This window comes from Monopterus albus, unplaced genomic scaffold (genome assembly GCF_001952655.1).
Source record: "Monopterus albus unplaced genomic scaffold, M_albus_1.0 scaffold205.1, whole genome shotgun sequence".
Lineage (NCBI taxonomy): Eukaryota > Metazoa > Chordata > Actinopteri > Synbranchiformes > Synbranchidae > Monopterus > Monopterus albus.
The window spans coordinates 897,253-910,918 of record NW_018128085.1 but is presented as its reverse complement, the minus strand read 5'-3'; the positions used below and the strand labels follow the sequence as shown (position 1 = coordinate 910,918).

Here is a 13,666-nt window from a genome sequence, read left to right as displayed (position 1 = left end):
ATGCACTGTGAAGTTATCCTTCGCCGTGTCTGTTCTCCCTCTGCTCAGCTGACTGTGTGTGAGAGGGTTGCAGCTCCTCTCACAGAGACCGACACTGAGAAAATACTGTGGAAAACAAAGCAGGACTGCCTGCTAGGTTAGGTTCCAGTAGAAGGAATGCAGTAATAAAGAGCCGAAGTGAAACTGGAACTTGTGAAACCTGGTTTTGATCCAGAAAAAAAGAAAACCTCTTTCAAAATCCCACTGAGATTTATAATCTGGCTAATTATTAAAAATCGAGCCTTGGAATACAGCCATTTCCAATAATATGTTGTGAGTTTCACAACATTTGCTCAAACTAAAATGATTTATAACTTTAAAACAACATTTTATTGACATTAACATAATATTTCTGTTTTTACAGGGCTTTAATGAACATCATTTTCCAGAAGCCTGAGCTCATCATGGCTGAAACGTCACCAGCTTGTGCCAGTCAACTGGTGGGAGAATTGAACTGAGGTCCCAAGTTGAGAGATGGCTGTAACCACACATCTTCTTAGGTTTTTTACAACTTAAAAAGTTGAGAGAGGTGAGATTAATATCAAATACACACAGTTAACGCTGTGCTACTTGGACTGCCGCAGTCCAGAAGAGTCTAGTAAATAACAACAATGCATAATATGTGTAACGTCCATACTGCCGTGCTGCAAAGCGATCATGGGATCATGGGATCAGTGTAGTTTTTCTGATTCATAAAAAAAAAAATCGTTAATTAAGCTTGTTAAAACCACAAAGGTTTCAACTTTCAGTAGTAATTGCTGTAGTGGTTGGTGGCTTGTTTTAGGGAAAAATACCCTGAGGAAGATATTTAGTTTTTTTACAATGGCCAATGAAAAAAATGCTCAACGAGAGCTTGGTAGAACAGAGTTTTACCAGATGTGATGACATTACTTCAACTCTCTATACATGGGGTAAACTTGGGTGGCCTAGTATGTACTGTGACATTTTCAGGGGTAGACAATATAAGATACCAACAAAGGATAAATTAGGATTCAACCAGATGTCAGCCTGGGTAAGGTAACCAAATGGTGTTTTTTAAATTGTAAATGAAGTCATATTTTTAAGCATTGTTTCTTAGTCCATTATACTGTGTAACTTAGTAAAAAAGCTGATTGTACATCCTTCCTCAAAACATTTGCAGAGCCAATATTTGAATAAATAGTTCTTTTCTACCTTAGCACTCAAAGTGCTTTACAGTTCTTGCCCATTCACACATTCACTTACACATACTGATGAACACCTATACAAGGCCACCGGCAGCAACTTGGGGTTCAGCGTCTTGCCCAAGGACTCTTTGACTGGAGAAGCCAGGGACTGAACCGCCAACCCTGTGATTAGGGGCCAACCCACTGAGTGGCTGTTCATGAGGTACAAACAAAATGGGGACTCACTCATGAAAACATTGCTCCATAGCTCTACAAGTGGTTGAAACACTGACAGGGTACGTTTAATGGTCAGTAATAAATTTGTGAACACCAGCCATTGTATACAGACATCAAGTAAATAACAGTCCTACAGCAATATAGTGCATTTGGCATACACAAACACATAGTTCATCCCACGCAAAGAGCCTACTGCTGGTTAACTGGCATCTCTCGTATGTTATGTGACATTTTATACGAAACAGACACAGGAATTGCACACACACGCACTACAGATGTCTGCTGTGTAATGATGCTACCCGCTCCTCAGTACATACACACACATACAGTACATGCACCTGGCAGACTAGTGGATGCCAGCATGTTTTAACCCTGGGGCTCTGCTGGCTACTAGACAGAACAGAAGGAAAGGAAGAGAGTGAGAGATGGAGTAAAGCAAGATAAGGGGAGAGAAAAGCCAAAACAGGTGGAGTGAGGAAAGGAGCAAGAGGGCAAGAAACATATGGCAAACTGAAAGGGATGAAGGTGCAAAACAAGGAAAAAATAAATAACAGAGATTGGAAGCGTGACAGAGTTGAGCCAGAGAGATGACGGCAGAGAGGAAAAGATGTGATGTAGAGCATGCTGCTGACCTTAAGTTGTGCTGCATTTGTAGTCAGGTACAGAAAGCAGGAGACAGTGGCTGGGAAAGACAAATGAGGAGAGCGAGGGCTGATGGAGCCCAAAGAGATAGAGAGAGGTTTGTGATGGATTGTATGGTGCTGACCCTGGGTTAGGCTGAGCTGGTCCAGTCTAGCACATTTTGACCACAGAAAGACGAATGTCTGGGCCGAATGCCAACTACATACGTACATCTGATTGGAGTATACATATTTGTGTGTGTGTGTGTGTGTCTTACTTGAGAGAAATTCTCTTTGACACATCAGTGTTTTTCTTGCTGGAGGAATCATTATGCAACTTTCACAAATACCTTTAATTGAACATTGCGTGAAACTGGAAACATGAATGTTTGAAAACCACCGATCTTCAATGTTGACTTTATGCTGCACTACCAATAACGTCATCTGTGACATCATGTATTGAAAAATTGCAGTTGTTGAATTCAATAGTTTTACATTACTAAGGATGATTAATTATTAATTATGTGCAATGTCAAAGGTGTCCCTTGTAGAGATAAAACCACGGTGAACTCTCATTCAGTTCTCAGTTTTCCCTCAACTCTATGGAGCATTTTAATATCTTTCAGCTAATTGGTTTGGTTTAACACCCCTCAACTTTATTGTTTTGGTTCAGTGTCACTGTACTTATAACCTCATTGCTTGGCCACAGCAGACACCTGATAAAACAATATAGTGACTCTATCTGCCCAGCATCACATGGCTAATAGACACACCAAGCAACTAGCTGATGAACACACAGGATCATTTAGTATCTAAAGAGCCAGATATACAGTATTCCTCAAGAAATAGTGCTGACCTAAAACAGGGCTAAAGGAGAGTGACTATTGGACTTCAATTTGCCAGCTGGCCAATAGCACAACATAAGAAAAAATGCTAATGTTGCTCAGTGTCTTCTGGATGTGCAACTGCTTGCATGTAAAATACCCTGTAACCTACATATACACCAGTCAATATAGTTGAAGACAAGCTTAGGTTATAAAAAGAGTTTAAAAAATGCATTATTTTTTAAGGTTGTGTTACGCTATGTGCACATTAAGTCGGGCAAAACACAACTCCCTGCATTGTTTTCATGCAAGAGGCTGCGTTGGTCAGGGGGGTGGGGCATTGCAGAGGGAGTTTTTAGGCATGTACAATACGGCCACATTGTGACAATTTGAAGTGAGTGGCTTTGTTCATGTTTCCAGCACACTAGTTTCTGGTGTGTTTCGGTTAGCTGTGCTGCACCAGTTTCTACCATGAGTGTGTTGGCATTGATAGATTAAAAACACTATACCCAAACTAACAAAAACACATGGCGTGTCATTGTGGTGCATTAACTGTGGTCCAGATTTGAGAGTGAATAGCAGCGAATGCTCATGCTAACAATATAAACAAAGACTGCGCCCAGTATGTGATTGGCCTTTTCCTGATAGTGTCACCATCTGGTGTATCAAAAGCTGAACCAGATCCAACTTTTTTGCTCTCGTTTTACCAGAGGCCCCTGCTGTGGTGGTGTGGGCTGTGGTGAACGCAATCCCCCATAGAAATGAACAGAGTGGGCTGCGTTTTTTCACACCTTTGAAACTCAGTCTGAGCACAGGCCTATCAATTATCATTAATTAAACCAATCCCCTTGGATTCTATGCCACCATGTAATTTTGTTCATAAGGCAACCTTTCTGCAAATTTGACCAATCATAATTGTTTTTGCCGAGCTTCACCCATCATAGTATTCCCCTGCATAAAACACTGATTCACAGTCACCAAACCTTCCTTGTTTCAGGTTGTGAAAATGCAGAAGTGTGACATACATTGACCAGCAAAAATTACTACAGACTGCTCAAAGCAGGAAAAGTCATTAAAAGTACCATCATATTGTTTTAATGGCAGGTGATTGATTAATAAATACTTAGCTCTAGAGAACAAAGCATGAATGACCAGAGTGAGGGACATTAGGAGTGCAGAGCAATGGATGGAGAATTACTCCAAATGACAAAATCAGATAGAAAGAAAAAACGACATAGAAAGGTTCAAAAAATGTTTTCCTCCTGCTTCCTTACAGTACTTTGTTCATCTCTGCCCTTCTTTTGTGTCTAAGAATCCCTTTTTGATGACAAACGAGTGGTCAACTGACACTAAGAGGGCTGTACCCATCTGCTGTCTGTCCCCTTTATCTATCTCTTGCCCTATCTCTCTGTTCACCTCCCATAACTCTCTCAGCCCAATCAGTTTCACTTCTATCTAGCCCGTAGCGCTATTCTGCCCAGCTGAAATCTCATCATCATTATCTCTTTCTCTCCCTCCCTCCAGCCCTCTATTTCATTCTGCCCTCCATCTGTCCATCTCCAGTTTTCTATTCTTTCCCAATTTCCTCTTTTCTCTGCTCTTTTTCTTTTTGTCTTGTGCCAGATCCTCTTCCAGGGTACCAGCTGCAACCCCTGCAGCCCTACCTCCTCTCCTCTGTGCCAAACTTTGAGTCTTTCTAATGAGAGATGCAAAAAGAGAGAGACAGGAGGGGGGTGACTGAAAAAGGAGAGGAGACAAATGAATCAAAGATCACATTTTCATTTGGCAACACCAAATCCGTGAATATCTCCGTGTACAGTATGAAAGTGTGAATCTTTTAATGATAATTTGTTTGAGCTGCCGGTCATTTTTCAACACGCAATGGATGGTGGGATTTAGAACATAATGGATGCAAGAGAAAGAAATAGAGATGACAAAAACATGCTCATTGATTTGCTATTAAGTTAAGATATTACTGTATGTTGGTAAGTTGATCAGGAAAGAAAAAATGTCAGCGGTTTAAGTTCTTTTCACAGAAATCCTCTCTCAAAATATATTATGTAGTCTTTGTAATTTAATTTTATAACATCTCTTATATACTGCAGGCGTCAGCAAACCGTGCCCATAATGTGATTACTTATTGCACTTTAATACTTACACCCAAAAATATAGTGTTTGTGAGGCAGTCCTGGAGGGAGGCTGTGCTTACAGGCAAGGGAAATGCAGAACTCTACTGATATCTTACTTTCCCCACTGCTGTTGACATTAAAATTAAAATATTTGATTCAATTTCAAACAATACTTTACTACTACAAAAACTGTGGAGTTGCGGCACATTGTTTCAGCAGCAACACTGATAATTCAAAGCTAGGATTTTCACTGTAGGTGTGCTTTAATTTACTGACCGTTAAGAGAACTGTTTTATCTGCAGTATGGCAGGGATGTGTAAGTAAATTTCAACTTTGAAGTTCATTGACAAAGGTATTATGTCTTAGTTCCTTTCATTGTATTCCCACAGAGGATTTTGTATTTGCCTTAAACAATATGAGATGAGTTTTCAATAAGAAGTAAAGCTGCTTTGAACTTTAATGCAGCATCACTAACTTATGTAACCAGACACATTCTTGCAAAAGCATTAGACTATGTTTTCACCCTATTACTGTATGTAACTAACTGTTCAGGAGCCCAAGGCCACAGACCAAAACATTGTTGGTCTTGAAAACACTAACATGATGAACAATAGACAAGCTACTGCAGTAAAACCAGGTCATTGTAACATGGTAAACAAAGTTTCCTGGTGACATAAAATGATGTAAGAAACTGCTTTCAGAAGAGAATCCTGTTTAACTGAACTTGGTTTGACAGGCCAAACAAACAAACCCAAGCTAGGCTAAGATCAGATTGTATCTCTAACAAAGGACTGAAAGGGTCTGAAACTAGTGTCAATTAATCTTGACCTTGAGCTGTCATAGTCATGGATAGATTTAAAATTGAAATAATGCTAGGGATGGAATTAGGCTGTTAAGGAAGAGAAGAGAGAGCCACACAACAATGGAGGGAAAGAAAGACAGAAAATAGATTTATGCTGAGCTATATGGGAGTGGAAGGAGAGGATGGTGGCCAGCTATGTGCTAATCAGGAGTAAAGGCTGGGGTGCCTGCATCTGAAATAAAACACCCAGACACATAGTGGCTGCAGTGTATCAAAAATGCACACAGTTTATTTAAGCAAGCAGACACACCCTGCACACAAAATACTGAATGACACCAAGACCACCAGGACTGGGGTTGTACTCCCTACTGAGGCCAGCATTCCTGAAAATGGGCACTCATGAAATTTCTTTAGATAAAAACACCTACAAATTATGTTTACCAAATTGTGGACAAAAACAGTAATAAAAAAACATTACAGGCAAATTAGAGCTGATGGAGGATGCAAGTCTCCTCTGACCTGGTAAGAGGTCACTGCTTTGATTATGGTCTGACTGTCCCTTTCCCTCCCTTGTACACAGAGACAAGTTGGTGTGTTGGGCCATAGTTGCAAGAAAATTGGCCTTCTGATTTTGTTTCCCATGGCTGTGAAACCAGTGTGAGATCACACACTTTTGAAGCTCCTCTGTTGTGTTGTGCCGAAATGAGCTGGAACATTAGACTACTGTGAGTGTGTGTGTGTGTGTGTGTGTGTGTCACATACTGTATCTCTGATCCACCACTGACCCCTTCCCCTCCCTGCTTTCATTTTATATGCTTACATCTTTCAAAACACTGCCTGTTGTTTTACACTGCAAGAAATATCCATTTCTTGCAGTGTAGCCATTCTACTGCCATGCTTGTATCTGAGCTGACACTGTCCTCGAGCTTCACTTTGCTGTGAAAACAGCCACTTTGTGTCCAGACTTATACATTACAATACATTTTCAGTTAAAGAGAGGGTGTTTCAAGTTTTCATAGGCAAAATGCCACCAAGACAATGGCGCCTTGTTTAGCTTCATTAATTACAATGTTTATGTGGAGCAGGGCACCGGGGCGCTGGGACTGGGAATTATCTTTGTAATTCACAGCCCAGAAAGCTTTTTTTGTGAGTAATTATATGAAGGCATTTTTTGTTTAGTCAGGTGTCTTCAGGCAAAGCTGGTCTACAGCGATAACAACATAACTCTGCAGTTGTAGAATACTGATCATTTTAATGAAATTCAGCTTGGTCTAACATCTCACGGTTTGTTTAAGCAGAACCTCTTCCATGGGACTATGTTTATTAATATTGAAGATTATGAGTTTTGTGATGCAGTACAAGAAAAAAACACAGATCAAAAACTTTCATCATCAGGAAGAGATGCTCTGCTCAGTAACTGATGATGATAATGATAATCACTTTCATTGGCCAAGTAAGTTACACACACAAGGAATTTGTCTCCGGTACCGAACTGAGGCAGCCATCTGCGGCGCCAACTTGCATACAATGAATGCAAAATGTGTGGTATTGGCTTGCATGCTCAGATACTCTTCAGAATTAACTCGGCACTCCAGTGATTTCAGGGACCGACAGAGAAAATCATTGTCATTACAGACATCTCACCCATGTTAATTAAGCCAATAACTTGGATGATTATGGCCTCTTGGCTGAATGCTGCTGAGCCATGCATGGCATGTACCCCACAAGTCAATTTTTGCCTTCAGAGGATGTATCTCTGGGAGCCCTGCCATGCTACATTTGGTCAACATAGCTTATAAACATACCTAATCTATACATACATTGGTAATTGTAGTAGGGTTCAATTTATGTAACACAAGTTAATATCCAGTGTCATATATTTAACATCAATATCACTAATAGATAACGGTATAGATAAGGTTCTCTGCTGCCCTAAAAAAAAGGATCTGAAGTCGACTTCATGATCAGCCCCAATTTCTTTTTCATCAGAGAATATCTACTCATCTTCAAATTTATTTTTAAAAAGATACATGATGTAGCTTTAAGGAGACTAACCCAAGTGCAATGCATGCTGGGAACTGATCCTGATGTGTAAGGTTCCGGTGTCTGTGCTAATGGGTTGCAAGTTCGGTAGCCATCTACACAGACTGAGAACATGTTGGCTTACAGACAGTGATGACTATTAGCAGTCTGACAGCAAACTGCAACGCTGTCTGCATTGCAAAACATTTTTTTCTCAGTAGTCCTGGGCACACATGCTGTGTCATGGCATGTTAAATGGGCCAGCAAAGACATGTACAGGATGTTGTAATTAATGTAATTATGCAAGCTTATTTGCAAATCAAAAAGTTTGTTGCAGTGAGAAGCTTAAAGCTATAGTATGCAAGGTAAGATAGCGCTAGCACGGAACTCCACTCTGCTCTGCCCAGTGCCCTCTCTCCCTGCTCCACAATGCTCCGCCACGCTCTGCCCAGCTCATCAGATATTTGTCATTATGAAATTATAATAAATGAGAATGCAAAAGTTCATCTCTATAACTAATTTCCCCCACCAAGACAACTGTATAGGGGGTGAATTGCTATATAACTTGCCAATTAAAATTATATTGAAGCTAAAAGTTAGGCAAAATCATAAGTGTGTCGCCACTTTGAGTGAGAGGGGGTTAGGTCCCACCACACGTGTCCAGCCGCTAGCTGTCTGGTGACCTCCACACACTCTACCTCTTTGTCCATTTTTGGATTAGCCATAGCAGGCAGTGTGAAACGCTGCTGAGATGGTGACGGCCAGGCTTGAGCTTCAAAACCACTCTTCAGTAAACAACAGAGAACATCACGGTGGGTTTGTCCATCTTTTGTCCATCATATAGTCAATGAGTCAGAATGTCCCTTATGAAGCAAATCACTCCTTCTCTTCCACTGGTCATTCTGTAGTTTTCTTCCGGTCTCGGGTGTTGTGCTAGTATAGGCCTCTCAGATCTCAATCAGTTCTCTGTGTGTGTGTGTGTGTGTGTGTGTGTGTGTGTGTGTGTGTCTTTGTTATATAATATTTGTGGGGAAGGAACACCAGGAGCACACTGGTTTACAAGGACCGAATTATTTTTCTTTCATTAGTCTTAGTTTGAAAAACGACTGTTTCCGCCCTTGCCTCACTACTGCACCTGACTCTGGCACGCCATTTTACACATCAGCGACACAAGCTAACCCTTTAAAAAAAAGAGCCAAAAACAAAATTCACTGAAGAGCTTTTTCAGGAAGGAACGAGCAAACGATGGGACAGCAGAAGGGTCACAAACTGCCAGCAAAAAGAAAGCTGCATTTAAAAGAAAATACCACAATTCCTACCTAAGTTACAGGTTCATCGCAACAGGTGATACACAAGCTCCACACCCGCTAAGCATAATTTGTGGTGACTGACAAGCTAATGAAGCCATGAAACCCTCAAAAATGCTTTGAAACATTGAGACAAGACACCCTGTGTTAAAAGACAAGCCCTTGGAATTTTTTTTCTAGTTGCAGGGAAACAAGCCCAGGGCTCCCACTGACTCTGCATTGTGGTGAGTTGATATTATAGTGTAGAATTATTGTAATTGCCTAATATAAAGTGTAATTGTTCAGATTACATACTATGAACTGACAAAAGTTTTTGTTATTGGAACCCTCGCGCCTCTACCTGGTCCGTGGAAAGATTTTCATGCATGAAACCGGTCCCTGGTACAAAAAAGGTCGGGGACCGCTGCTGTAAGTGACAACCAGAAATGTGTGTGTGTGTGTGTGTGTGTGTGTGTTTATAGATGTGAGTTGTGGGTCGTTACCTGCTCTCTTTCCATTTTTTTTTTTTGTCACGCTTGTCCACTTTTACCTACAGGTGTTGTAGGTAGCAACACATACAAACACAAACACATTCTAACCCAATTACACATGCAAGGACACAAATGTTCACTTTGTCATAAAGACACACTGATGAAGGCCTATTTGTTTTCATTAAAATAGCATGAACATGAAGGCTCTCATAATCATCACAATCATAACAGATGCACACTGAGGCAAGATAGCTGACAGTTTTTGTTAGATCATATTTATTCACAATTTCCAACTCTCTGCAGCAACTTATTGGCTGTGATAACCAGTGAATTTGCTCATGAATACAGCACTTCTTGAACACTTTATTTTATCTAGAACTCACAACAGTTTACTTTGTGCAAATAATATCATAGGGTGAACTTGTCCAGTTTAGTATTTTGGAATTCAAAGACACAACTCTCTTCTTTTTTAACCAATTTGGTGTTTTCCTGGTTAGCGTTGCCGCTTCACATCAAGGTTTGCATGTTCTTTCTGTGTCTGCGTGGGTTCCCTCTGGGTACTCCGCCCAAAGACATGCAGCTTAGGTTGACTGGTGACTCTGAATTGTCTGTAAGATTGAGTGTGGGTTTGTGTGATTGTCTGTTTCTAAGTGTCAGCCCTGTGATAGACTGGCGACCTGTGCAGGGTGTACCACGATTCTCGCCCAATGGCAGCTGGGATTGGCTCCAGCCCCACTGCGTCCCTCTTCAGGATAAGCGCTATAGACAATGGATGGATGGTATCTTCCCACATTTTTACACTGTCATTTCAAATGTGCAGTGACACATCACCGCAAAATGGTCAGAGATTCAGGTCAGGTCTAATTTTACTGCATTTGTGTTTCCTCTGTTTTCTGCCATAATCCAAAAATACACAATTCAACTGAACAACTTTAAAGTAACCTCAGGTAATAATAATAATAAAAATCTTTTCAACATTTTAAAAATAAATATTTGCATTACATTTGTAGTTGTAACTCTGAATTAAAATCTGATACCATGACAGCCATGTATAGGAGTTCTAATTTAAAGCTGTATAAGATTTGGTGTACTGTTGAACATGGACCCAGTGAGTTTTGAATTGTGTAACTTTGTAGCTAACTAGAAATCACAAAACTCTTGACAAAATACATTAAGCATGTTTGATTATCTCAAATTAAAAGCCTGAAGACTTCCAGTGTGTCTTTTTTTGCATATATTTATCACTTTGTATGGCAAACAGCACTGGCCATATTGGTATATTTCATATTGGAATCAAACTGAATCCTGTTACTCAATACTCCTTTTAAAGTTAATGTTAATAAAAATATTTGTTTGGATGAAACAAGACAGCTATCTTTGTACAATGGGGGCCTCTCATTAGCCCTATTCTACTAATGGTACTCAGACATGTTTAAAATTGTGATGTTGCTGCATTTTAAATCACCCAGAGACCAACGTGTTTCAATTATGAATATTCTAAATGCAAGTAAAACATTAGGTGGAATAAGTAGCATTGTGTATGGCTGCTTCATCAGGTTCATGAGTTCACCCCAGTGTTTTTAACTTGTCTAAAAAATATAAAAGGACAGCGTTTTTAATTATAAGGTGATGATCTCTGTGTTATGAAATATGCTTCACACTGTTTGCTTAAATAACTGGTCTTTGGTTTTCATGTAGAATGTAGGGGACAATCTACTTATTTAGTGACATCTGAGTCTGTCTTTTTAAAACATAGCACGAGTACAAAGGTCACTTCTTTCTAAAGCATTTTGAGGACCTCTCTTGAAATGAAGCAGGTGGCTCCCTTCATAAAACTCACTAACTCAACAAAAGATGATGAACTACAAAACATGATCATAATGAAACCATTTAGCCATGCGGGTGCTGATGTACACACTTATAAAGAGAAGTTTTATATGCAGAATTATAATTTGATGACCACATTGTTATATTTTAGTCATATGTATATGTAACTTTACTAATTATAACTTTACTGTAACATAATAAAAATGTAAAAAAATTTCTCCTTATGCTTGACGCTTGTGCTGCTACAAAGACCAGTCTAAAAATAGTAAAATAAAATAGTTTTTGACACATAAGAAAGAAAGAAAGTCGCTTTAGGCTTTTCCCGTTTAGGGGTCGCCACAGCGAATCATCACACTGACGACTCGCATGTTGACATCCATACTATTTAATATATAAAACAAAGCAGTATAAAGCTACAGTCACTGTACGCATTGATCACAGTGGTAATGAACTGCTGGTTTATCGTTTCAAATCACTCTTACAAGTTTTCTTTGCTTGTCCCTCACTCCCAGTCCAAGTTGTGTTGTAAATTTATATTTACATGTATACACAGCTTGGTATTCCCGCATGAATGTGGACACCACAGCTTTTTTTTTAGCACCCTCCTCATGGAAATCAACTTGTGGTGAAAGTAAAGGCTGAATGCAGTTGTGCTCTGATGTCGCTGCTTATACCATCTGAGACGCCTTCAATTAGGCTACTCAGCAAAGGTGGGTAGGAACCCAACAAAAGTTCTTTTTACAGTGCATGTTTGGCTTCTCATTTGCTGGGGTCAGTTCCTTTAAACCTCTGCCAGAAATCCTCCTGTTCTCTTCATGGCATACCAGCTCTCATTAGTTTCCCCTTAGATGGGTGCTGGTTAGCCCCACCGTGTGCCTCTCCAGTATTGCATAGCCTCGAGTCACAAAGATAATCTTCCACTGACCTGCATAATTGGGACTTGCCGACCGTTTAACCCCATACAGTAGTTTCATAACCCTCACCCAAATTCTCAAAGGTATTTCTCAAATCATAGACTCTTTTAATGAAAGATCAAAGATGATCTGTTCTAGCCCAGAAGAAATATGATTTTTTTTTTCAGTTTCTCAAATTCTTTTCTTTTAAGTTTATTGTGAAAGTAGAGCCAATGTTCAAGCCGCTTTCACACAAAGCCAGAGTGACATTTCCTGTTGCCATCTTTGCTTATACAAGGTGAACAGCCATAGCTGAGGATCTGAATAAAATTCTATTTTCCTGGACTGGATTGGATTATTTTTGATTCCGCATTATTAGAAGGGTGTAAGAGGATTTTGCAAATGTCTTCAGAATTTGGGTGAGTGCACAGTACAGGGTTAAAATGGTCAGCAAGTCTCAGTTTCACTCAAGTGTGTGTACTGTAATACACAAGAGGCACGAGCTGGGGCTAGTTGCTGGTTTCAGCTAGTGTAGTGCCTTACACAGTGGCCCATACTGACACACTGTTCCCTGCCAGCTCTCTGAAGTAGGTACTTGTGGATTTGTTGTTCCCACTTAAATCATATCAAAGCTGTAAAGCAGTCTTCCCTTTTCATTTGTAGTAGCTTCTCAGATCCTCCTTTCAAACCCTCTTAACCTGAATACTTTTACTGTGTGCTTGTGGAGCTTTTTTTGTAAACAAAACTGTTAGTATTTTGTGTTTCTCACCAAAATTCATCCCGTGTGTCCTAACAAAAATGCTGAATGCATTTTCTCCTACACTGTAAAACATTTGCAAAGCCAGGTAAAGTAAAAAAAATAAAATGTTGTGTTGCATCACTAAACGGTAAAGTTAGCATACAATACAGGACTTAGTAGAATCAACTTACTGCCAGGGTGAGACTTTAGTAGCATGGTAGTGTAGATTAACATAAAAATATTGATGAAGAGAACGGGAAAAGCAGGCAGGTGAGATGGAGAGCATGACTAGAAGGAGAATTATGAATGAATTTAGCTTTATTCAGTTCAGGGGCTTGAGAGATGGAAGCATAGAAAACGAGAGTGAGTGAGAGAGATACAGAGCAAGAAGAAAAACAGAAGTAAATCATCAGCCAAGAAAGGCTGGAAGGATAGAGGACACAGAGGTAGTAAGGAGGCAAAGATAACAAATCTAGGATTCACTGTGTATGTTCATGTGTGTGTTGGTGCAAGGGCACCAGATGCTAAGATGATGAATGGGTTGCTATCACAGCACAGGCAGTGTAGTGACACTAAAGACCTTAGATCACATGGCTGTCCTGCACACACATG

At 39.9% G+C, this 13,666-nt stretch overlaps 1 protein-coding gene across 3 annotated transcripts in view; it reads left to right on the top strand.

Annotated features, from left to right (window-relative positions):
• Positions 1-13,666, top strand: part of sgcz (sarcoglycan zeta) — a 363,877-nt gene that overhangs the window by 168,055 nt on the left and 182,156 nt on the right. For 2 of the 3 annotated variants that reach the window (XM_020618430.1, XM_020618431.1), the window contains exon 2: positions 404-568. The exons of the other annotated variant lie outside the window; for it this stretch is intronic. The gene's annotated coding sequence lies outside the window, so the exon portion shown is untranslated. The remainder of the gene's footprint in view (positions 1-403; positions 569-13,666) is intronic. 3 annotated transcript variants of the gene reach the window in all.